Here is a 9,287-nt window from a genome sequence, read left to right on the forward strand (position 1 = left end):
GCAGTAACAGATCCAGGCTCTCACTTAATCATGCAATAAGGAGGGTAAAAACCAATATTCTACAGGTTAGGTGTATTAAATGCATTTTGACTTAGCAATACTTTCAACTTATGATAGGTCTATTAGGACATACCCTATCATAAGCCAAGGAGCACCTGTCATGTTTTTTTGGTTTTTTTTTTTGTTTGAGTTGAGCTCTCAATCTGTCACCCAATCTGGAGTTCAGTGGCATGATGATGGCTCACTGCAGCCTCAAACTCCTGGACTCAGGTGATTCCTCTGCCTCAGCCTCCCAAGCAACTGGGGACTACAGGCACATATTATCACACAGGCTAATTTTGTTTGTTTGTTTTTTGTAGAGACAAAGTCTCCCTATGCTGTCCAGGCTGGTCTTAGCTCCTGAGCTCAGGCAGTCTTTTTGCTTCAGCCTCCCAAAGTGCTGGAATTACAGGTGTGAGCCACTGCACCTTGCCTGTAATGTGTTTTCAATGTGACTTTATTTGCAATAGTTTCTAATACCCCTGTGATTTCTTCTTTAACCCCTGGGTAGACTTCTGATTTTAATCTATTGGGGTCAGAGAGCATATGCTGTAAGATTTCAATCTTTTGAAACGTATTGAAACTTGTTTTATGGCCCAGCATATGGACTAGCTTGTTATACATTCCAGGTGCACTTAGGAAGAATATGTCTTTTGCAGTTCTTGGGTGTAGTGTTCTACCATGTTGGTTATGTTTACAGTGTGGTTCAAGTTTCCTATATTTTTACTAACTTTCTGTCTACTTGTCCTGCCAAATTCTGAGAGGAAGTGTTAAAGTATACAACCATGATTATTGATTTTTCCACTTGTCCTTTTTGTTCTATAAGTTTTTGCCTCATAAATCTTGAAGCTCTATTATTAGATGCAATCACATTTAAGAATATTATGTCTTCCTGATAAATTACATATTTTATCATTATAAAATATCCCTTTTTGTCTGTTAATACAAAGTTTATATCAAAGTTTACTTCATGTGATGTTACTATAGCCATATCAGCTTTTTTATGCTTATTGTTTGCATAGTATATCTTTTTTCGATCCAATTGCTTTCAACATCTAGATTAAAATTTAAAGTGCATCTCTAGTATACAGCATATAGTCGAGTCTTGCTTTCTTATCCAGTCTGACTCTCTCTGCCATTTAATTGGAGCATTAAATCCATTTGCATTTAATTATTGATAAGGGTTTTAAAGTGTAATTTTGCTGTTTGTTGCATCAAATTTTGTTCTTCTCCTCCTCTGTTCCTTTGATTTGGGTTAAGCAAATATAACTGTAATCTCTTTTAGCTGTAACTTTTTGTACTCTTTTAGCTTATGTCTCTCTCCAAACACATATTTGTATACATATTTATGTATATATATGTATGTGTGTGTATATTTTAGTGGTTGCCCTAGGGATTACAATATGCATGCTCAATTTATTTCAGTCTACTTATAATTAATATTATAATAAATGAGGTAAAGTATAAGATCCTTACAACTACATAATTCCACTTATCCCACCCCAACCTATTGCTATTGTTGTCAGAATTTTTACTTCTATATATGTTACAAAATACATAATACAGTGTTATAAACTTCATTATTGTTAATTGTCTTTTAAATAAAATGAGAAAAAATTAGTCTTTTTAATTTTTCCAGACTGTTTGCCATTTCTGTTGCTATTAATTCCCTCTGGTACCCACTAGTTTCCATCTAATGTCATTTCCCATCTGGATTCTGCAATCTGTTAAGGCTTCTAGTGAATTTTTCATTTTAAATATTGCTTTTACAGTTTTATCCATTAGTTCTTTTTTCTGTTTCTTATGTCTCAACTGAAAACCTCTATCTGTTCATTCATCTTTTCCTTTAAGTTCATGTCCACATTTCTCATAATGTCTTTAAAGTCCTTGTCTACTAATTCCATCATCTTGGTTACAAGTCTGTCTTTGTGACTACTTCTCTTGGCAATGGGGTCATTCAAATGCCTAGTTGCTTTTTTGTTTTAATTTTACACTGGACATTATAGATATGTTACAGAATTTCTGGAGACTATGTTTCACTCTAAAAAGTACTGCTTTTTGAGCTACCATGACACTAAATTACCAGGTGATCACTTTGAACTCATAAAGGCCTTGTTTACTTATTGTGGTGGATATGTTTTAGTATTGCCCTTATTGCAAGGTAAAACCTTAATCTGGGTCATAGTCTTCCCTAGTAAACTGTGACCCTGAGGGGTTTCAGTAAAAAGCCCTATATGATGAGGTATCCAAAAAAACAGAATTATTTTTTGGACAGTGGGCCCCTGGTAGTACAGGCTTCCCTTGCTAGGTAAATGTTCCAGGAACCCATCAGCATCAATGTGCCAGCTAGCATTATGAGAGGCTGCGTTCGGCTTCAGTGAATTTTTTTTGGAGATTCTTTCAACGCGTTTGCCCAATTCATGATGGGTGATATACGTGAACAACCTGCCTACACTGCAGTTTTTGACTGAAAACAGCATGACCCCCGTGCCCCACCCACCCTATTTACCTGATCTTTCCCCAAGTGATTTTTTTGTTGTTGTTTCCCTGGATGAAAAAAGTTCTTAAAGGGAAACATTTTGCTGATGTGGAAGAAAGAAACAAAGAACAGAAGCACTAAAAGGCATCAAAATAGATGAGTTCAAAAACTGTAGAAAAGCATCTCAATAGGTGTATAGCGTGACACAGAGTACTTTGAAGGTGACTGGAGTTTAAACATGTAAGAATAAATACACAATTTTTTATAAATAAGTTCCAGGGTTTTTTGAGTCCCTCTCATATATTTCCCAATTCATCTAAGTTGGTGGGATTCAGTCTCCAAATTCTGTCTTCCCTGTGATGGCAGTTGAAATATCTATTGGGCCCTTTCAGCCTGCCAGCTATTGCTTACACAGGCTCCTTGGAATATTCCCTGCACATACACATTTCAGGATCAGATAAAGATTTGAGTGAAAATTATTTACAAATTTTAGGGCTTTGCCTCTGTGTCTCTTTTTCTTCTGAAATTTCACCCTCAAAATCCAGTCACTCTAGCAGCCCTGGGGTCCATCTTCTAACACAATGATTGAGGCTCTCTGCTTGCATTCTAGCCTCCATAAATTGTTCTCACACAATAAATTGCTCTCATACAGTGCAGTTCTTGTCTTTCAATAGTCTAATTTCCTCCAGTTTCTATCTTTTGATTTTTCTCCAGTGCCTTCAAGTTCTTTATGCCTTTTTGTTTTGTTTTGTTTTTGAGTCAGGGTCTCACTCTGTTGTACAGCCTGGAATACAGGGACACGATCACAGCTCATTGCAGCCTCAAACACCTGGGCTCAATCCATCCTCCTGCCTCAGCCTTCCGAGTAGCAGGGACTACAAGTGTGTACCTCCACATCTGGCTAATATTTTATCTCACTATGTTTTCTAGGCTCATCTCAAACTCCTGGGCTCAAGTGATTCTCTCACCTCAGGCTCCCAGAGTGCTGGGATTACAGGTGTGAGCCACCATGCCCAGCTGTCTTCATGTTTTTTATGTTTTGTCTGTGTTTATGATTGTTATTTCATTCAAGCTACTCTGACACTACTTGGATTTAGGTTTTTATCTGAGAAAAAGAAATCAGATCCAAAATTCCTTGTAAAAGGCAAAGACATGCCTCCTTTCATGCTACCAATGGAAAATAACATATTCCTGAATGACAATGGGTTTAGTAAACAACAGCAATTATAGTGTAGACTATATCTGAAAGAAGTGAATTCCTAAATGGAATCATTTGACAGATTTGTAGGTAAAATTTGACCATGGCCAGAGAAGGAAGAGAGTGTCACAAGATGGTAAGAAAGATGTTAGTTTTGGGCACTCCCTTCACCTGGGCACAATTTACTGAATACATGTATGAGTACTGTACCTACTAAATGCAAGGTACTATGATAAGCACTGGAGATAAGTGATAAAGAGCCTTCCCTAATGTTCTTCAAAGTCTGACTGGGGGAGGATGAAGAAAGATGTAAAAACACCAATAATTAAGTCATTGCCAAATGTGAAGTAATATGAAGAAAACTATTACAATGTAGCACCAAGGGAATACCTTTTTGAGCAGGTCACATTTCAGCTGATTCCTGAAGAAAAAGTAGGAATCAGCTATTCAAAAAAATCAGGAAGAGGGATTCCATGCAGGAAGACAGAATGTACAAAAAGGCTCAGAAAGAAGAACTAAAAGATACTTGTAGCTGAAACTTTGTAAATGGTAATGTAGTGCAGCTGAAAATGTAAACAGGGCCCTTTAGGCAAAAAAATGAAGTACAATGATGACATATTGCGGAGTTTTAGGCAAGGAGTAACATAATCTCATTAAATGTTTTTTTTTTTTTTTGAGTTGGAGTCTCACTCTTGTTACCCAGGCTGGAGTGCAGTGACACGCTCACAGCCACCACAGCTTCCACCTGCTAGGATCAGGCAATCCTTCTGCCTCAGCCTTCCAAGTAGCTGAAACTACAGATGCACGCCCCCAAGCCTGGCTAGTTTTTGTGATTTATTGTAGAGACAAGGTCTCACCAAGTTGCCCAAGCTGCCCAGATGAATTGGTCAGATCACCATGTAAACAGGGCTCAGGCAATCCTCTCACCTTGGCCTCCCAAGGTGCTGGGATTACAGGCTGAGCCACTGCACCCAGCCTCACTGCATTTTTAAAAAGCCCCTCTGACTCGTATACAGGATGATTAGATTGGTTTTGAGGTGATTCAAGTAAGAGATGATGAGGGCATAGATAAGGACAGTGGCAGGAAAGCACATAAAGTTAATTGTTTGAGATATAGTTTAGAGACAGGATTGAGTGAGTGGCGGCGGAAAGAATTGGGAAAAGAAAGGATACATTCCAGGGATCTGGTTGGAGCAACTGAGAGAATGGTAGTACTGTGACTAAAATGGAGAAGATAGTTTTAGAACTTACCACATTTTTGTGTAGAAGAAAGAACAGTGGATGTCACGTAGAATTAAGTGCGGTGAGCAGAAATACAGCAGAATCAGGGAATGAGGAGTAATGGGAGCTACTTATATTAGATGAGTTTGTCAGATCATCATGTAAACAAGCTCAGGCTAATGTGCTGGAAGATGAGAAACCACAGAGAGAATCCAATATAATCCCAGCCGAAGCCACTTACATCTGCAGACCTACCAGATGTCTGAAGACATAAGAACACCAGTCAAGACCAACTAGGCAGGCAGGGTCTCTAAGAACAAATGTGTTAGAGGTGGTATTATTGGTCAAGAGGCAGGGGTTGTGTTGGTCTGAGCCTACGCTGACCATACTGCCCAGCCAGACACTGAAATTTGGTGGTAGAGGTGGAAGGTTTGAGGAGAAAAAGGTATAAAAGAGTCATTATACCAAATACAGTGAGCAAGAATACTAGAGAAACTTGCCCTCTAAGGTAGTATATCATATGAAGCTGGACAGCTGGTTTTTATAGTGGCACCAATCTGCATAGTTACTGATTTCCTTCAGGGAACACTTACTTTACTAGGATGCATGTAGGCACAACTGAAGAGCTGGGTTCATCCAGATTGAAATCTCGCTAGGTAAAGTGTGAGCAAACTACAGCTTGCACGCCAAATCTGGCACATGGCTTGTTTTTATACAGCCTGAAAGCTAAAAATTGTTTTAACATTTAAAAAGTACTCTAGGAAAAAAACAAGGAATATACGACAGAGACTGCATATGGCCCACAAAAGCCCCAAATATTTACTGTCTCTTTAGAGAAAGTTTGCCAACCCCTACACTAGGTGAATGAGAAAGGAGAGCAAAAGAGTTGGAGGATATTGAAAGGGGAGTGATTTAAACACAACCCGGGGAACCATAGCTGGATATGAAGGGAAGTCAAGGAGGGTGACTGATAGAGGTCAAAAGATTATACTTCCCAGTCCTATATTCTGTCTAAAAATCATTAGTTATTTTTGGAGGCAGCCTAACCTGCTCCACCCAGAGCAACAGTTCTTGATATAACCACATGAAGGTAACAGAGAGGTGCTCCCAAGAATTTATTAAGATTAACCTCTCAAAAAGTCTGTTTATGTCCCATTGTAACTAGTGCACTCTATTAGATACAGAAGACAAAACTGAAGAGGCAATGAAAGAATATGGGACTATAGGGGAAAATCCTTGGTCTCTTTTGAAAGCTTCTTTGTCAGCCTCTTTAATGTTGCCTAGAATTCTCACTTTTGTCTCTGCTCTGCCTTCTCTCTCTGGAGTATCTCATCCTCCCACAGCCTCAATACTATTCCATTTCACAGTGACTCTTAAATCATCTCGCCAGCCCCAATCTCACCTCCAAAATTCACACTCCTATTTCCAGATACCCACTGGGAATCTACACCTGGATGTGTAACTTCTACTCCAGAAGTAATGATGAAAATGTTCTATATTTTCACTGGCCAATATGGTAGCTACCGGCTTCATGTGGCTTGCAAATTTATTTACTTACTTACTTACTTTATTTATTTATTTACTTACTTTTGAGTTGGAGTCTCACTCTGTTGCCCAGGCTGGAGTGTAGCGGCATGCTCATGGCCACCGCAGCCTTGACCTGCTGGGCTCAGGTGATCCTTCCACCTCAGCCTTCCAAGTAGCTGGAACTAAGGCACAAGCCACCACACCCAACTTATTTTTTTATTTATTGTAGAGATGAGGTCTCACCAGGTTGCCCAGGCTGGTCTCAAACCCCTGAACTTAGGTAATCCTCTTGCCTTGGCTTCCCAAAGTGCTGGGATTACAGGTTTCAGCCACCACGCATGGCCTCATGTAGCTATTTAAATTTAAATTAATTATAACTAAAAAAAAATGTAAAGTTCAGTTCCTGTCTTACCAGCCACATTTAAAGTATTCAATATCAACACATGGCTAGTAGCTACTATACCGAACAGCAGAGCTCTAAGGCAGCTGTCTCAAACCAAACTCATTTTCCTTATAAACCATTCCTATTCCTGTATTTCCCAATTTGGATATTGGTATCACCATGCATCTAACCTTTACATGGCAACAATAAAGTCTGGTCATCCCAGACTTTCTGTCTTCCTTACAGTCCTATCTCCATCTAAATGGTGCCCAGATCTTACCTAGCCTACCTGAGAAATCTCTTGAATCCAGTCTTTCCTGTTGTCACTGTTCTTGTATAGGTCCTTTTTGATACCTGGTTTGAGCTACTGCAAAGAGTCTCTTAAACAATCTTTTACCAAGGCGTCTCCACCCAAACGTTCTTCTACATTACTACTAGTTGTTTCTTAAAAACAAATCTTGATTGTTGCATTCCTACCTTCTTTAAAACTCCTGTTGGTTCCATCCTATTCATCCTTACATCCCTAGCATTTTGCATAGTCTTAGGCAAATGTACTCAATGTTTGATTAAAAAATGAGTTTACAGGTATAAAAGCAAAGAGCTAGTCCCTTGCTAGGAGACAACTATTCATGTAGACAAGCAGGAACTAGTCTCCTCCAGGCAAATTCTAGAAGATGCCTTATTTTGCCCCCTTGTGTCTGTATAAAAGTACATTACCAAAGTCCTAGAAAATCACAGGTGCAGATCCTACAGGGAGGAATTTAGTCTCAGAGCTTAGCCTAATTTGAAATCCATTTTCCTTTGCCTCTTGCTTTTCTCAGGCACAAACCCAGTGGCATTTACTATCCCTCAACATCCTTCCAGGCAAAGTAGGAAAGAATGTACCGCCAATCTTACTGTACTTTTTTAAATGGCCATATCTCACACTGTTTTCCAATACCTAAGTGATTTAGGTATTGACTAAAAACCCAGAACAAGGAAAAAAAATCATTTATTCAGCAAGTTTTAATTATCTTCTCTGTGCATGTATCAGCTGCTATAGAGGAACACAAATATAAAGGACAAGATATAATACCCATGACAAAACTACCATTTTCTTCTCCATTCTGTATTTCCTGCCATCACCCAGAGTATCTTTCCTGTCGAGGATACCTAAAGCCTCACACATTATCCTCAATTCCTATCACCCTCACCTCCCTCATTTCAATTTCAGTCATCCACTTCCAACCATGATTAGAATTAGACACTCACTAGAATTTCACTCTTCTTACTCCTGCCCCATCCCTACTTAAGCCTCCTTGGAAAATGAGTCCCTTAATATCTTCCTGTTCTCCAAGTCTATTTGTCATTCCATCACTTTCCCTTCACAACCCAGTGACTAGACTGCATCATTCCACCACCCTCACCAATAGTCCCTCGACTACTTTGCCTCTTTGTTCTTTTACTACTCATATACAGCAAAACTTCAATGGTAGATAAATCCACCCATTTATTCATTCATTATAAATATTGAATGCATACTATATATGTCCAACATCATTTTTTTCTATTCCCAGTGTTGAGTGTTACCAGGACAAAAAGAAATCACAAAACTGTGTCCCACAAATTTAAATATCTCACCTCAGCCAGGCTCTGTGACTCAGCCTGCAATCCCAGCACTTTGGGAAGCCGAGGTGAGTGGATTGCCTGAGCCCGCAGGTTTGAGACCGGCCCAGGCAACTTGGTGAGACCTCGTCTCTACAATAAAAAAAAAAAAAAAACTAGCTGGGCATGGTAGCACACACTTGTACTTCTAGCTAATTGGAAGGCTGAGGCCGAAGGATTGCCGGAGCCCAGCAGACAGACGCTGGGGTAGCCGTGAGCGTGCCACGGCAATGCATAGCCTGGTCAATAGAGTGAGACTCCAACTTTAAATAAATAATCATCTCATCTCGGGTGAGGTCTCAATACTAACCACTGATTCTTAATTAACCTTCTCTCCACACGCTTCAAGGGGCATTTTTCCACTCTTCTCAAGCCCAGCCCTACTCCTGATCATCATTCTTAGAAGACGGCATTCTTCCTATTCCATGGAGAAGAGGCTTTAGAACATGTATTCCTCATGTTCACACATCTACCCACAAGTATCTTTGTATGTTTTTACCTCCTTCCGCCATTTTAGAGTTAAGACTTGCCTTTGCCCATTGCTAGTTTACTTGCCTGTGCTCTGGATTGTTTCTTCCACTCAGAAACTGTACTTAGCTATTGCTCTCCTTCATTTTCAACCTTTTCTGCACTAGGGGCTCTTTCCCAAAAGGCTCACCTCTCTCCCTCCCACTTTAAGTGTGTATTTTTAAGCAAATCCTCTTTTTATACCCCTCTAGTTTAAACTCTATACTCTTCCATTCAGTTGGGCTTCTAGGATCCACATCTGAAGGTGCATCCACACTGAATGCTGTTGA

The sequence above is a fragment of the Carlito syrichta genome, unplaced genomic scaffold (genome assembly GCF_000164805.1).
Source record: "Carlito syrichta isolate Samal-C Ts95f unplaced genomic scaffold, Tarsius_syrichta-2.0.1 Scaffold305136, whole genome shotgun sequence".
In the NCBI taxonomy this organism is placed as follows: domain Eukaryota; kingdom Metazoa; phylum Chordata; class Mammalia; order Primates; family Tarsiidae; genus Carlito; species Carlito syrichta.